Genomic DNA, 17,948 nt, shown 5'->3' on the forward strand with positions numbered 1-17,948 from the left:
GTGGCAGCTCGGGGGAAACCAGCAGCAATAAAGAAATAATCCAAAACCAAAAGTACACAAACACCATGAAACATATGCAACAAAAATACTGCAAAAAAATGCTTCAATCACACAAAATATGTATGTTTAAAAACAAATCCAAAGTAACAATGAGAGAAAATCTGCAAGTTGATGTAAAAAACAGGAGAGCCATAATTGATGGACGTTTGTCTGTAAAGACATGAGCGGGAAGACGAATTTTGAAGAGGCTTAATGGAAATTAATAGTTTTCTTAATGTCTTTGTTGAACACTCAATATTTTTTTGATATTTTAATTTCAGATGTGGGGGAGACATTACTGGTTTGAGGGCGTGGCTTGAAGGGATTAGATGCACATTTTGGATTGGAGAAATATGATGACATGGTAAACTAATAATAATAATTTATTTATTGTACAAAATAAACAGAATACAATACAACATTTATTTGTATTTATTTATATGACGATTTAGTTTAATGTTTACCTGGTTGAGAATTAAACATTTGTGCCATCAGGGATCAACAATAACTGATGTGTTTTATGGTAACTATGGTGACAAGAGGGTTTTTATGTCTCATAATTGGATGTCAACAAAAATTGTGATTCAATTTGCAGTTTGGAGGATAATTCTTCTCTCCACCTGCATCAAACTGTCCGCCAGCGCATCTGACCGCTGATTGGTGAGCTTCTACATGCTGTCAGTCAGCAAGAAGCGGCAGCGCCACAGAGCCTATAAATAAGCTTAAGTAACTTTCGCTTGAGCAGCTGTTTTGCGCTTAGTCCTAATGTTTGACTCGTCTCCATTCAATGTAACCATTTTCATTTTTTTTCCGCAAAAAGTGCAGTGGACCTCATTTTTCTTTGAAACAGTGCAATGCACATGTACGTCTGCAAAATCCAAATTACGTCCCTGTACCATAGCAAAGATCTGGCTCCCATGATAGCCCTGCATACTTTCATTTTGTTCTGTCAACTTGCAGCCTTTCTCTCATACAGCCAGCATTGAAATCTCATCATGAACTACAAACTAATATCCCATCTCCAACTAATTGTTTAAGGAACATGTGCGACAACGCAAGAGCCAATCACGATGACATTGATGCAAAGTCACAGGTAGAAAAAAATCCTTAGTGCCGAACTCTGTATAAATTGCAACATGGCTCGCTGACAATAAGCTATCCATACACTTAGATAAAATGGAATCCATTCTATTTGGGTCCCAAATCAAACTTAAAAAAGTCAGTGACTTCACTATTAAAGTGGGTGACATTGTTATTACCAGGAACGATGAGGTCACCTACTTAGGTTCCATTCTAGAGGCTGATCTTTCCTGTGATAAAATGGCAACCAAGGTAATCATAAAGGTCAACCAACAAATACTATTTCTCTACAGAATCTCCTCTTTGGTCAACAAAAGCACCTTGAGGATTCTAGCGGGAACTTTCATTATCAACCCTTTTTCGATTATGCATGCACCTCCTGGTACCCCAGCACCTCCAAAACTCTCAAATCTTGACTCCAAACATCCCAGAACAAGCTAGTCAGGTTACTTCTAGACCTCCACCTCAGATCACATCTCACTCCTACCAACTTCTCCAAAGAAGGCTGGCTCAGGGTGGAGGACAGAGTAAAACAACATGCACGGACCCTAGTCTATAAAATTCGCTACACCTCCCTGATACCGAAGTACTTGTCAAACTACTTCCATAACGTAAATGACCGCCATCACCACAACACCAGGGGGAGCTCCACAAACCACGTTAAACCCAGATTCCGATCTAACAAAGGTCTTAACTCATTCTCCTTCTATGCCACATCAATGTGGAATGCACTCCCAACAGGTGTAAAAGAAAGTGCATCTCTATCCTCTGTGAAAACCTCACTTAAAGAATACCTCCAGTCAACTACAACCCTAGACTAACACCCTCCACCCACCACATTCCACTTGTTCTTATGTTTTCTGAGCTCACTATGTTCACTGCTCGCTGTACAAAGTCAGACCTACACGATTTCAATGTCCATTTCTCAGATGATATCACTGTTGATGATTTAAGTGCTGATATCAACCAAACCTAGCCCCCCACCCCAACCCTCTTCACATCCCATTCCCCGGATTGTAAATAATGTAAATAATTCAATGTATATACTGTGATAATTAACTTGTGTGATGACTGTATTATGCTGATAGTATATATTTGTACCATGAATTGATTAACGTGGACCCCGACTTAAAAAAGTTGAAAAACTTATTCGGGTGTTACCATTTAAAGGTCAATTGTACAGAATATGTACTGTACTGTGCAATCTACTAATAACAGTTTCAATCAATCTCCAAGAATCTTCTGCGCAGCGCGGGTCCGCAATGTGGGGGCATGGCACAAAAGAGGAAGGAGGAAGTGAAGTTCCATTTGGTAGTAGGTGAGAGGATTTTTTTTCAAAATTTGTTTCGAACTTTTTAAATTATGATGCTAACAAACAACCAAACAAACCCTGGCGATGCCATAATATCTGTGGCGGAGGTAAAGCACGCCACGTTCATCTCGTCCCAAGCCAAAACAGACTCAGTCACGGCACACAGTGCTGAGCGTTTAGAAACATTTAATGAAAAAACTAAATGTCCAGTTATAGTAATAAATACTTGAAAAGTATCTTTCTAGAAATAGTATGTCTGTTAGTTTTAATTAACAAAATGTGATTAATCGCGATTATATATTTAACGTTTTGACACCCATATATATATATATATATATATATATATATATATATGTATATATTTGTGTCTCCTTCAGTTTTAAACTAATTCCTATGGCCCTGCCTGTTCCTGTCTACAGTTCTAAGCCTTCCAATTTTTTTGTTAAAATCCGGAGGTTATGGTTACAAGAAAAAATTTAAACATTGGTTTAAAAAAATCTCAAAACTTCGAGTTGATTCAATGTTAATCAAAATAATTAAGCCTCTAAACTTTGCAACTTTCTGAAAAAGTTGCCACTAATTCAGGCATCACAAAAAATGCATGCAAAATCCGAGTTCGAATGTACTTGGGATTTCTACAACCATGTATTTATTTATTATTTATTTTTTTCTGGAAAGATCCTTGCTTTCTGGGTGTCTAAAAGGAAACAGTTGGCTCAAGGTAGAGTTTAAATAAGTTCAATTTGACTTACATTTTCAAAAAATATTCAGTCTGTCTTATGCTCATTCAGTTCAGCTGAAGCTTAGTCCAGCTCAGGTCCCCAGTCAATCACAGTTATGGTTTCATGCTCTTGATCCCTCCTCAATAACTACAGGTGTGACTATGACAATTAATAATTGACTATCCCTGGAACGTTTTCACATAAAAATATGTAAAACCAAATGGAATGAAGAAAATAAATGAACATGGAAATCATACATTTCAAAAAGGCCTTTCTCTCTTTTACAAAATGCAGCAAAGCGTGTGAAAATAAAACTTAGTAAGATAATTTGGGACTTTCCAGATGTACAACTAACACTTAGTAACTTGTACCCGTGTGATCAAATAACCCATTTTACAGTCATAACACCCAAGACCGCCTGAGGACGGGTTTGCTCTAGGAGCCATAGACACACAGGGACCAACGAAATCAAAAGAACACACTGGTACTTTCTGTACTTAAATCAAATAATATTGTGGCAAATAGGCATTCAATTTTAAAATGGCATGTCAAAAAATTAATTTCAGCAATTTTTCAATTATGGGTTTACAAGGAATGACTTGATTTTTGAACAACCTTTCTAAACACAAATACCAAATATAAAGATTCGTATCTAACTATCCATGGCAACCGCAGGATGAAACGTACCCATAACTTGACAAGAAAGGAAAAGAGGTCGCACTCGATCACATCCATCTTATTTGATTGAGTATACTGCAGTTATACTAGGAGAACCTCAGTAAATAGAAAATCAGACACGCAAGATCTTCCAGGGATGGTGTAATTGTTGTTTCTTTGTTAGCAGGATTATGCAAATTGACACCAGTGTGGTTTTTTGGGCCGAAAAAGAAGCCAGTATATTTTGTCGCTAATCTCTACACTGTCTGTAACTGCGTCACTCAAAAGTTCACTTGAGTAGACTTTAAGTTTCAGTATTTACTGAAAGAAAAGTGGAGAGTCATGACTGAATCATTGTAAGTTATTCTCCCTTCAACTAGCACACGACACATGTCCTTAATATACCAGGAGATAATTGCTGTTATGAGATGTACAATTAAAAAATGTCATTATGAAACAGAGAATGTGGATTTTTAACAATAATGGATTAGATTTATATAGCACTTCCTTAGACACTCAAAGCGCTTTACAGTGAGAACTGAGAACCCATCATTCATTCAGTCCACATTCACACATTGATGTTAGTAAGCTATATTTGTTTTGGTAGACTGACCCAGGCCTCAAATTTTTATTTCTTAAGGTCAAGGGAAGTGTTTCCTTTAAAGGAAAGCTCATATTTTCGGGCACCAAAGCAAACATTATTTTATTTCGAGGCAAGATATATATATATATATATATATATATATATATATATATATATATATATATATATATATATATATATATAAATTGATTCGAATACGAATCGAATCGTTTACGTTGTGCGATTCAGAATCGATTCTCTTTTTTTTTTAAATCGATGTTTTTATTTTTATTTTAAATATGTATATATATATAAATATACATATATTTTTTTTACACAGCAATACCATAACAATGCAATCCAATTCCAAAACCAAACCTGACCGAGCAACACTCAGAACTGCAATAAACAGAGCAATTGAGAGGAGACAAACACGACACAGAACAAACCAAAAGTAATAAAACAAATATTAATATTATTAACAACAGTATCAATATTAGTTATAATTTCAGCATAGCAGTGATTAAAAATCCCTCACTGAATTTATCATTAGACATTTATAAAAATAATAAAAAAAGAACAAGCTTACACTTGCATCGCATCTCATAAGCTTGACAACACACTGTGTCCAATGTTTTCACAAAGATAAAATGAGCCTTTTTTATCGGTTCGTTTAATAGTTAAAACAAATTTACATTATTGCTATCAGTTGATAAAACATTGTCCTTTTCAATTATAAAAGTTTTTTTTTTTAAATCTACTACTCTGCTAGCATGTCAGCAGACTGGGGTAGATCTTGCTAAAATCCTATGTATTGAATGAATACAGAATCGTTTTGAATCGTAAAAATATCGTTTTTGAATCAAGAATCGAATCGAAACGAAAAAAATCGATATATTATTGAATCGTGACCCCAAGAATCGATATTGAATCGAATCGTGGGACACCTAAAGATTCACAGCCCTAATATATATATATAAATAATAAATATACCTGTGTATATATATATTTATACATATATATATATATATATATATATATATATATATATATACATACATGTTTATGTATAATTATATTTATATATATATATACATGTTTATGTATAATTATATATATATATATCTATATATATAAAGCTCTCTGTCCACAGCAAGCCGGGTTTGCCCCACAGAGGGCCAATTATCAATAATTGTTAGTCCCTTTTCTCTACAAAAAATAGCTAGCCAGTTGTTAAGCGAGACCAATCTGCTCTACCTCTCATCATTGCCTCTCGCAGTCAGGGGGCCCGAGACAAGCACTCAAAGCTGAGCCATTTTTCTGGCCAGGTCTACAACTCCTAGCTATGTTCCTCTTTGTGATGTCTGACTTTCTCATCCCAGTGTCATTGGAGGTTACGTGTCCAACTATGTTCGAGTAGCTTATGGTGCCATTAGCCTTTCGTTAGTGATTGCTCGGCCTGTTGTGAGTCAGCTCTCTCAGATTAGCTTCAATGTCGGGTGCTCAGGACCCGATAATACACCAAATTATAGCTGGTTTGCAAAGCTGTATAGTCTGGGTGTTGGAGTCCTCGATAACTAAGGTGTGGTGGCCAGTTGACTGTGGTGAAGGACTAGCTAAAGGGCTAAATCTGTAATATGTTATAACCGGCTGAACGTATCTTGTAGTCTGCTTAGGGCTGTGACAAACTGGGTTATTTAGCTTGCTATGGCTAATGCTCGCAAACGTGTCTGTTGTTCCTAAAGTTATTGAGTTACTCTGCTCTAACAGGCAGACATGGCCCTCTAGCAGGGCCAACCTATCCATGTGTACAATGTATCAAGAACAGAAAGCCATATTCACGTTATTTCTTTCACCGAGTCAAGTTCTTGCTGTCTTCAGAGCAGCGGAGCTTCAGTTAAGGACTAGCTTGGCTTTGCTAACTTAGCAACAAGCTAGCTGAAAGTGAAGCAATGAAACAGAGAGAGTGGGTGCTTTACAAGCTCGTTTTCCTTGCCCTGATGTGGGTTCTCAACCGAGGATGTCGTTGTGGCTTGTGCAGCCCTTTGAAACACTCGTGATTTAGGGCTATATAAATAAACATTGATTGATTGATAAGACTACTAAATGTGTTAAAAACAGCTAAAGAAAACTATAAAACCAACTAGAAGCATGCAGATAAAAAGATAGCACACGTCTTTGAGCGAGCAGCGTTACGGGCCAAGCATATATAGCGAAATTAAGAGTTGATTTAGTTTGTGTAATTTAAAATTGTTATTTTCTTTTGTGGGGGCTTCACGGTGGCAGAGGGCTTAGTGCGCCTGCCTCACAATACAAAGTTCCTGCAGTCCTGCGTTCAAATCCAGGCTCGGGATCTTTCTGTGTGGAATTTGCATGTTCTCCCCGTGAATGCGTGGGTTCCCTCCGGGTACTCCGGCTTCCTCCCACTTCCAAAGACATGCACCTGGGGATAGGTTGATTGGCAACACTAAATGGTCCCTAGTGTGTGAATGTGAGTGTGAATGTTGTCTGTCTATCTGTGTTGGCCCTGTGATGAGGTGGCGACTTGTCCAGGGTGTACCCCGCCTTCCGCCCGATTGTAGCTGAGATAGGCGCCAGCACCCCCCGCGACCCCGAAAGGGAATAAGCGGTAGAAAATGGATGGATGGATTTTCTTTTGTTAATTTGGTTTGTGTAATTGTAAATTATTTTAGCTTTTGTTAATTTTGTTTATAAAATTGTAAATACATTTGTATTTGTTAATAATGTTTCTGCAATTGTATTTTGTTTCATGAAATGTAAACATGTTTCACACTTCCAGGCCACCGTAACTTTGCACAGAAAAAATAAATTGTTGAACACTTTATTCCCCGTTATATCTTTTTAGTACAAAATATGCATCAAATAAATTAAAGTTGTATTAAATAAATATAAAAATAATTTTATATCAATAAAAAAAAAAAGAGTACAAAAAAGTGTAATTGTGTGGAGGTTCTGCAAAAAAAAAAAACTCTGCTGAGCATGCCTTAAGTCTGCCACATTGATTTTTTTTTTTTTTTTTAATATTTCCAGGGCATGCCGGAAAATTACTTTAGGGGCATAAAAAATATACAGTATTTAAAAATGGAGTCGAATGCACTTTCCCACTCACCTCTGCCACGGCTTCTTGCACTCCTGGAAAGATTCCTCTAACTTGACGTTGCCCACATCTTTAAAATGCGTCTTCTTGATGACCCCCTTGGCCGAGAAAACAATCACACATAGTTTTGTCTGGCGAGTGGGGAGGTTGCTCTCGCACAATCCAATCCAATCCAATCCACTTTATTTATATAGCACATTTAAACAACAATAACGTTTCCAAAGTGCTGCACAGCCATGTTAAAAACAATTGTAAAAATAAATAAATAAATAAATAAAATAAAATTTTAAAAAAAGTATATATATATCTATATATATATAGATATATATATATATTATGCTCCACCAATGACTGAATAAAAACAAAAAATAAATAAATATAAAACCAATAAAAACAATATAAAAACAAATATGATTAAAAACAATTTTAAAGGATAAAATCAATTAAAACAGTAAAATAGAAATCAAAGTGTATAAAAAACACAGAGGACAACAGAGAACAGAGGACCACACAACTCACGTAGTGTTAAAAGCCAAAGAATAAAAGTGGTAAGGTAACAGACTACTACAGTACACAAGATCATTCAAAACAAGCAACCATCGAGGAAGCATGTGACCACAGCAACAGCACTCTGAATGTTTGGTAAAATTAGGCTTTAATTACAGTAAACTCAAAAGTCCTCCCTCCGAGGCACACAAACAATATCACGCTGGCCTGCTCTATAGAAGTGTTTTTCAACCTTTTCAGAGCCGAGGCACTTTTTTTTTCATTGAAAAAGTCCCGAGGCACACCACCAGAAAACATTAAAAGAATTATCTCAGCAGCCAACATTGACAGTAAAAAGTCATTCTCGCAATTGTTGGATATGAAATCAAACCATAATCAAGCATGCATCACTATAGCTCTTGTCTCAAAGTATGTGTACTGTCACGATCTGTCACATCACGCCGTGACTTATTTTGAGGTTTGTGGTCTTCTCCTGTGTGCAGTATTTTAGTTCTTGTCTTGCACTCCTATTTTGATGTTGATTGTCATGCTATGTACAGATGTACTTTGTGGATGCCGTCGTCTCCACACGCTGTAAGTCTTTGCTGTCATCCAGCATTCTGTTTTTGTTTACTTTTTCAGGCAGTTTTAGTTTAGTTTTGCATAGCCATCTATAAGCTTCATTGGCTTTTGTTTATTTTTGGTTTAAGCATTAGATACCTTTTTACCTGTACGCTGCCTTCAGCTGTCATCTGCATATTGTGATCACGACAAACCCTGTTCCCGACATCTAAAAAGCAATTAGCGACCTGCTGCCGCCTACTGATATGGAAGAGTATTACACGGTTTGTCTTCCGAGCTCTAGACAGCACAGACACTCAACAAAGGCACATTTGTGGATTATAATTACTGGTTTGCAAAAATATTTTTTATCCCAATTAGGTGAAATTACATAATCTCCCACGGCACACCAGACTGTATTTCACGGTACACAAGTGTGCCTCAGAAGAGTGGTTGAAAAACACTGATCCATAGCACCAGTTTGGGATTGAATTAACTTCACAGAACCTATGTAAACACCTGCTGTGCACCCATTAACACAAACATATCCTGTACATTGCCACAAAAGTAAATTTAATGAAGGTAAAATCTATTTTTGTATTGTGTTTTTTTATATTAAATTTATTTAAAAACATGTTTGAGCGGTGGCAGTATAGGAAGATCGTAAACACAACGCAGACCACTACTAGCATCTTGTTCATAGCGCAATCTTAAATAATTCCTTTATGCAGTCTGCTATTTAACATCAGCATAGCAATTACAGACGTAATAGTTCCAATCTGTGCCAATATTACAGTGGACATCAGGTAAAACAGAGCTAAGCTGTTGACATGTAATGAGACGCAGATGCCTTGTTATGGTGTGACATCACAGGACAGGCCCACCGGAAAACCATTACTTTAATCCAGACTAAAATGAAATAAGCGTCCTCCAGTGTAAAAGAGGAACATAGCGTATGATCAATGGTCGAAATAGAGAGTACATGGACACTTGGACTTCACTAAGTGTGAAATCAGAAAAACTGAACTATTTCAGAAATTAGACTAATTTAGTGCATCGAAACATAGTCAGTGTTTACATGCTGAAGGTTGTATTGACCAATCAATCAATCAATCGATGTTTATTTATATAGCCCTAAATCACAAGTGTCTCAAAGGGCTGCACAAACCACTACGACATCCTCGGAAGAACCCACATAAGGGCAAGGAAAACTCACACCCAGTGGGCAAGGAGAACTCACACCCGGTGGGACGTCTGTGACAATGATGACTATGAGAACCTTGGAGAGGACCACAATAGGGGGACCGAAAGCAATGGATGTCGAGCGGGTCTAAAATGATACAGTGAAAGTTCAATCAATAGTGGATCCAAGACAGCAGCGAGAGTCCCGTCCACAGGAAACAACAACAAGCGGAGTCGGATCAGCGAGCGGTCCATCCTGGGTTCCGACGAGCAGTCCATCCTGGGTCCCGACTCTGGACAGCCAGTACTTCATCCATGGCCATCGGACCGGACCCCCTCCACAAGGGAGGAGGGGACATAGGAGAAAAAGAAAAGAAGCGGCAGATAAACTGGTCTAAAAAGGAGGTCTATTTAAAGGCTAGAATATACAAATGAGTTTTGAGGTGAGACTTAAATGCTTCTACTGAGATAGCATCTCGAACTGTTACCAGGAGGGCATTCCAGAGTACTGGAGCCCGAACGGAGAACACTCTATAGCCCGCATACTTTTTTTGGGCTTTAGGAATCACTAATAAACCGGAGTCCTTTGAATGCAGATTTCTTGCCGGGACATATGGTACAATACAATCGGCAAGATAGGATGGAGCTAGACCGTGTAGTATTTTATACGTAAGTAGTAAAACATTAAAGTCACATCTTAAGTGCACAGGAAGCCAGTGCAGGTGAGCCAGTACAGGCGTAATATGATCAAACTTTCTTGTTCTTGTCAAAAGTCTAGCAGCCGCATTTTGTACCAACCGTAATCTTTTAATGCTAGACATCATGGGGAGACCTGAAAATAATACGTAACAGTAGTCGAGGCGAGACGTAACAAACGCATGGATAATGATCTCAGCGTCGTTAGTGGACAAAATGGAGCGAATTTTTGCGATATTACTGAGATGAAAGAAGGCCATTTTAGTAACGCTTTTAATGTGTGACTCAAAGGAGAGAGTTGGGTCGAAGATAGATTGTTTGGTTGTCAAATGTTAAAGTTGTATTATTAAATAGAGGTCGGTGTCTAGCAGGACCGATAATCAGCATTTCCGTTTTTTTGGCATTGAGTTGCAAAAAGTTAGCGGACATCCATTGTGTAATTTCATTAAGACACGCCTCCAGCTGACGTGAAAGATTCCTTCAAAAGGGATGAACGCTCAAGGAAACAAAATGACTTTTCTGGTTTCCTTGTTACACACATGGAGGAGTTAAATTAATTCAAGGAGGGTGCTTGTCTTCCTAGAACACCGGCTCGAATTTGAGAACAAGCTGCAACAAAAGCGTCATCTATCCACAGTGTGAAGATGCTTCTAAGATACTAATCCTCACCACCATGGCAGAAAATAAAAGTTTCATGAAAACGTAAAAAGTTTCTTCTAAGTAGATTATCACTAGAGGACAAGAGAAAAGAATGGCTTAGCATGTCACACACTCACACACGCGCACACACTGGGTAGGAGGACACAAGAAACCAACTGCTTAAGCTACATTGTAAAATAAAGGAGATCGATCCAGATAGAAATGCTATCGATATCTAGTATAATATCAGGATATAAACAATACTAAAGTATACTGAACAAAAATGTAAACACAACAATCTAGTTTTTGCTTCTTCTTTTTCAGGAGTTAAACTCAAAAATCTAAATCTTTTACTATATACACAAAATACCTACTACTGTCAAATATTGTTCACAAATCTGTTTAAATCTGTGTTAGTGGGCATTTCTTCCTTGCCAGGATAATCCATCCCACCTCTCAGGTGTGGCATATCAAGATGCTGAATTAACAGCATGATTATTGCACAGGTGTGCCTTAGGCTAAAGTAAAGTTTTGCTTTATTAGGGTTGGTGGGGGTCAGAAAAGGAGTCAGTATCTGGTGTGACAGCCATTTGCCTCACCCAGTGCAACACATCTCCTTCGCATAGAGTTGATCAGGCTGTTTATGGTGGCCTTTGGAATGTTTGTCAACTCCTCTTCAATGGCTGTGCCAAGTTGCTGGATATCGGCAGGAACTGGTACGCGGTGTCGTATACATCGATCCACAGCATCCCACACATGCTCAACGGGTGACATATCTAGTGAGTATGCTGGCCATGCAAGAACTTGGATGTTTTTAGCTTTTTCAGGAATTGTGTACATATCCTTGCAACATGGGGCCGTGCACTGTCATGCTGCAACATGAGGTCATGGTCTCGGGTAAATGGCACAACAATGGGCCTCAGGACCTCGCCATGGTCTTTGGTATGAAGATCAGGTGAAAGCAAACCGTTGACTTGCAGGACAGGCGGCGGGTGCCAAAAAAATGTTAAGGTGCTTCTTCCACTTTTTTCTCCGCACTCCACTGAAGACCTCAGAAAACCTGAGAACATGAAACAACAGTTTCTGGGGGTGTCATCCACCGCCTGGGAGTGTAATCTAAATAGGGCATCAGACTTACCATTCTGGCATCCTGGGCAGTATGTAAGGGAGAAGTTTAACCAAGACAGGAAAAGACCCCACCATGCTTGTCTGGGATTCAGCTTCTGGGCAGAGCGCAGGTAGGCCAAGTTCTTGTGGTGAGTGTAGATGGTAAACTATTTTTGCGAGCACTCCAGCAAGTGCCTCCCCATGCCCAATATCATAATTGATCTCCGCTGTTGTCAGGCAATGGGAGAAGGAGGCACAGGGCTGCAGCTCGCCAGGGGTGGTGTTGCGCTGGGAAAGGATGGCCCTTACACAAAAATCTGAAGCGTAAACCTTGTCAACCCAAAAATGGCAGAAGCAGTGTCAAGATGAGCCAAAACAGGAGCAGAAGTATTGATTGATCGATTTAAACCTTTATTAGTAGATTGCACAGTACAGTACATATTCCGTACCATTGACCACTAAATGGTAACACCCGAATAAGTTTTTCAACACGTTTAAGTTGGGGTCCACGTAAATCAATTCATGGTAATAAATCAATTAATTGGTAAATAACCCTTTGGGTGTAGAAAACGCAATGTTTGCTTCTGGCGTCCAGTAAAAGGGAATCTGAATCGATGTTGGGTTAGTCAGAGGCAGCAGAACCTGACTATCACCGTGGACAAACCAACGATAGAAATTAGCAAAACCAAGAAATCGCGGCAGAAACTTCCTAGATGTAGGAGTTGCCAAGTCGACCACGGCCTGGATCTTAGCCAGATTGGGTCTAAGCTGTCTTTGCTCCTCTGCAACCCCCAAAAAAGGCACCGAAAAAACACAAATTTCACACTTTTCTGCCTAAAAATTTATTTATTCTACAAAAGACACTGGAGAACAAGGCAAACCTGTTGCATATATTCCTTCAACATAAAATAAAAAATGAGTATACCATCAAGATATACAAACACAATGCCGCTGATCATTATCCAAAGTGCATCATTAATAAAGCCCTAAAGGACGGCAAGAGCATTAGGCATTACTAAATATTCGAAATGCCCCATGGGAGTATTAAATGTCGTCTTACACTCATCGCCCTCCCTAATGTGAACAAGATGATAGGTGAAGCTCTAATTTTGTGAAATATTTAGCTTGATGAAGGGAACTAATAACAGGGTCGAGTGAGGGTAGCGAATACTTATTTTTGACCATAACATCGTTAAGCGCACGGTAGTTAATACAGGGTCTAAGAGACCCATCTTTTTTTTCTAAAATAACAAAATCCTGATTTTAACGAAGAGGAAGGGCGGATTAACCCGAAACAAGTGGTGAAGAAATGTATTGCTCGAGTGCTTCACACTCAGCTAGGAAGATGTCATACAGGCGTGAAGCTGGTAATGCAGCACCCCAGAGGAGGTCAATACTACAGCTATATGGTCTGTGTGGCAGAAAGGACGTGGCACGATCTTTAATGTCGGAGCTCGTGATACACAGAGGGAACGATAGATATATCAATATTCCCGGCTTCGGTGGTTGATTGATTTCCCAGGCTGAACAGCGACTCCGGTCCTCCTCCTGCTCGTTGAGCTGCTTGTCAGTTCTGACAGCTTATGGAGATGAGGTCATTGATATCCAATGGTGGTTGGGGGTGGTATGCTAGAAGATCTGCTCCGTCACCCGAGAGAAAACGGTGAAAGAGTTGCAACTGTGGAACTGTCGACTCCACTCAGCTGTGGCCCACGCCGCTGCTCTGCCAGACAAATGCAAAATGGTAAAGGCCACTCAGGTGCACTCCATACGGAATGTGGCTAGATGAATTTCAAAATGTAGCGAGCACTGAATAAGAAACAGGTGAACATGACCCATGTCGCCGGAGAACCACTGGGGTCATGACTAGGGTTGGGTATCGAGTATCGAGTATCGATTGGAACCGGGACTAACTTTCCGATTCTCCCGGAATTGTTCAAAAGTTAAAATTTCGATTCCTAGTTTTGATACCCAGTCCGCCTACCGGAAAAAAAGAATAAGTCCGCCGACCGGAAGAAGAAGCAGCTGAACACCAACGAAGAAGCGCCCGCCGCTGGAAGTGTTAGCATAGCCGAGCCTATGTAGCTGAGCGAGTCAGTCAAGCACGGATAGCGGGCGTCGGCGGTCGAAAGTGTGGCTTTATTTTACAAAAAAAAAAAGAAATATCGGCGAAATGTAACACATGCGACAGTACTATAATATAGGTTTTTTAAACATAAGATCATTGTCTCCTAAAACGTTGTTAGTTAATGATATTATCAGAGACAACAATCTTAACGTCATCGGTCTCAGCGAAACCTGGCTTAAACCAAACGACTTTTTTGCGCTAAATGAGGCATGTCCTCCTAACTTTACACATGCGCATATTGCCCGTCCGCTCAAAAGGGGTGGGGGGGTCGCACTAATATACAACGAAAACTTTAACCTTAGTCCTAACATAAATAATAAATATAAATCGTTTGAGGTGCTTACTATGAGGTCTGTCACACCGCTGCCTCTACACCTGGCTGTTATCTACCGACCCCCAGGGCCCTATTCGGACTTTATTAATGAATTCTCAGAGTTCGTTGCTGATCTAGTGACACACGCCGATAATATAATCATAATGGGGGACTTTAATATCCATATGAATACCCCATCGGACCCACCGTGCGTAGCGCTCCAGACTGTAATTGATAGCTGTGGTCTCACACAAATAATAAATGAACCCACGCATCGCAACGGTAATACGATAGACCTAGTGCTTGTCAGGGGCATCACCGTTTCCAAAGTTACGATACTCCCGTATACTAAAGTATTGTCCGATCATTACCTTATAAAATTCGAGGTTCAGACGCATGTTCGTCAAACTAATAATAATAATACCTGCTATAGCAGCCGCAACATTAATACAGCCACAACGACAACTCTTGCTGACCTACTGCCCTCGGTAATGGCACCATTCCCAAAGTATGTGGGCTCTATTGATAACCTCACTAACAACTTTAACGACGCCCTGCGCGAAACCATTGATAACATAGCACCGCTAAAGGTAAAAAAGGCTCCAAAAAAGCGCACCCCGTGGTTTACAGAAGAAACTAGAGCTCAGAAATTATTATGTAGAAAGCTGGAACGCAAATGGCGCACGACTAAACTTGAGGTGCACCATCAAGCATGGAGTGATGGTTTAATAACTTATAAACGCATGCTTACCTTAGCTAAAGCTAAATATTACTCAAATCTCATCCACCGTAATAAAAACGATCCTAAATTTTTGTTTAGTACGGTAGCATCGCTAACCCAACAAGGGACTCCTTCCAGTAGCTCCACCCACACAGCTGATGACTTTATGCAATTCTTTAGTAAGAAAATTGAAGTCATTAGAAAGGAGATTTAAGACAATGCGTCCCAGCTACAACAGGGTTCTATTAACACTGACACGATTGTATATACGGCGGATACTGCCCTCCAAAATAGTTTCTCTCGTTTTGAGGAAATAACATTAGAGGAATTGTTACAACGTGTAAATGGAATAAAACAGACAACATGTTTACTTGACCCTCTTCTGGGAAACTGATCAAGGAGCTCTTTGAATTATTAGGTCCATCAGTGCTAAATATTATAAACTTATCACTCTCCTCGGGCAGTGTTCCCCTAGCATTCAAAAAAGCGGTTATTCATCCTCTTCTTAAAAGACCTAACCTCGATCCTGACCTCATGGTAAATTACCGACCGGTGTCTCACCTTCCCTTTATTTCAAAAATCCTTGAAAAAATTGTTGCGGAGCAGTTAAATGAACACTTAGCGTCTAACAATCTATGTGAAACCTTTCAATCCGGTTTCAGGGCAAATCACTCCACGGAGACAGCCCTCGCAAAAATGACTAATGATCTATTGCTAACGATGGATTCTGATGCGTCATCTATGTTGCTGCTCCTCGATCTTAGCGCTGCTTTCGATACCGTCGATCATAATATTTTATTAGAACGTATCAAAACACGAATTGGTATGTCAGACTTAGCCCTGTCTTGGTTTAACTCTTATCTTACTGATAGGATGCAGTGTGTCTCCCATAACAATGTGACCTCGGACTACGTTAAGGTAACGTGTGGAGTTCCCCAGGGTTCGGTCCTTGGCCCTGCACTCTTCAGCATCTACATGCTGCCGCTAGGTGACATCATACGCAAATACGGTATCAGCTTTCACTGTTATGCTGATGACACCCAACTCTACATGCCCCTAAAGCTGACCAACACGCCGGATTGTAGTCAGCTGGAGGCGTGTCTTAATGAAATTAAACAATGGATGTCCGCTAACTTTTTGCAACTCAACGCCAAAAAAACGGAAATGCTGATTATCGGTCCTACTATACACCGAACTCTATTTAATAATACAACTCTAACATTTGACAACCAAACAATTAAACAAGGCGACACGGTAAAGAATCTGGGTATTATCTTCGACCCAACTCTCTCCTTTGAGGCACACATTAAAAGCATTACTAAAACGGCCTTCTTTCATCTCCGTAACATCGCTAAAATTCGCTCCATTCTGTCCACTAAAGACGCTGAGATCATTATCCATGCGTTTGTTACGTCTCGCCTCGACTACTGTAAGGTATTATTTTCGGGTCTCCCCATGTCTAGCATTAAAAGATTACAGTTGGTACAAAATGCGGCTGCTAGACTTTTGACAAGAACAAGAAAGTTTGATCACATTACGCCTGTACTGGCTCACCTGCACTGGCTTCCTGTGCACTTAAGATGTGACTTTAAGGTTTTACTACTTACGTATAAAATACTACACGGTCTAGCTCCATCTTATCTTGCCGATTGTATTGTACCGTATGTCCCGGCAATAAATCTGCGTTCAAAGGACTCCGGCTTATTAGTGATTCCCAAAGCCCAAAAAAAGTCTGCGGGCTATAGAGCGTTTTCCGTTCGGGCTCCAGTACTCTGGAATGCCCTCCCGGTAACAGTTCGCGATGCCACCTCAGTAGAAGCATTTAAGTCTCACCTTAAAACTCATTTGTATACTCTAGCCTTTAAATAGACTCCCTTTTTAGACCAGTTGATCTGCCGTTTCTTTTCTTTTTCTTCTATGTCCCACTCTCCCGTGTGGAGGGGGTCCGGTCCGATCCGGTGGCCATGTACTGCTCGCCTGTGTATCGGCTGGGGACATCTCTGCGCTGCTGGTCCGCCTACGCTTGGGATGGTTTCCTGCTGGCTCCGCTGTGAACGGGACTCTCGCTGCTGTGTCTTGGATCCTCTTTGGACTGGACTCTCGCGACTGTGTTGTATCCATTGTGGATTGAACTTTCACAGTATCATGTTAGACCCGCTCGACATCCATTGCTTTCCTCCTCTCTAAGGTTCTCATAGTCATCATTGTCACCGACGTCCCACTGGGTCATCATTGTCACCGATGTCCCACTGGGTGTGAGTTTTCCTTGCCCTTATGTGGGCCTACCGAGGATGTCGTGGTGGTTTGTGCAGCCCTTTGAGACACTAGTGATTTGGGCTATATAAGTAAACATTGATTGATTGATTGATACTGTTTCGTGCTTAGGAGGGTGCACGTCAAACATGATGAAGCACCTCCGAGTTCATGGAGTACAAATAAATGCGTTTCTCGTCTTCGACGCGCTGCGCCTACCGTCCTCCTCTGCCTTTTCTGACGCCCAGCCTGGCACCTCGGTGACTGCACTGCTGTCCGAATCCGGTAAGTAAAACAATATATATGCAATAAGTAATGTGTTCTGCGCCAATGTTGTGGCAGCTAACAAAT

The sequence above is a fragment of the Nerophis ophidion genome, linkage group LG05 (genome assembly GCF_033978795.1).
Source record: "Nerophis ophidion isolate RoL-2023_Sa linkage group LG05, RoL_Noph_v1.0, whole genome shotgun sequence".
NCBI lineage: Eukaryota > Metazoa > Chordata > Actinopteri > Syngnathiformes > Syngnathidae > Nerophis > Nerophis ophidion.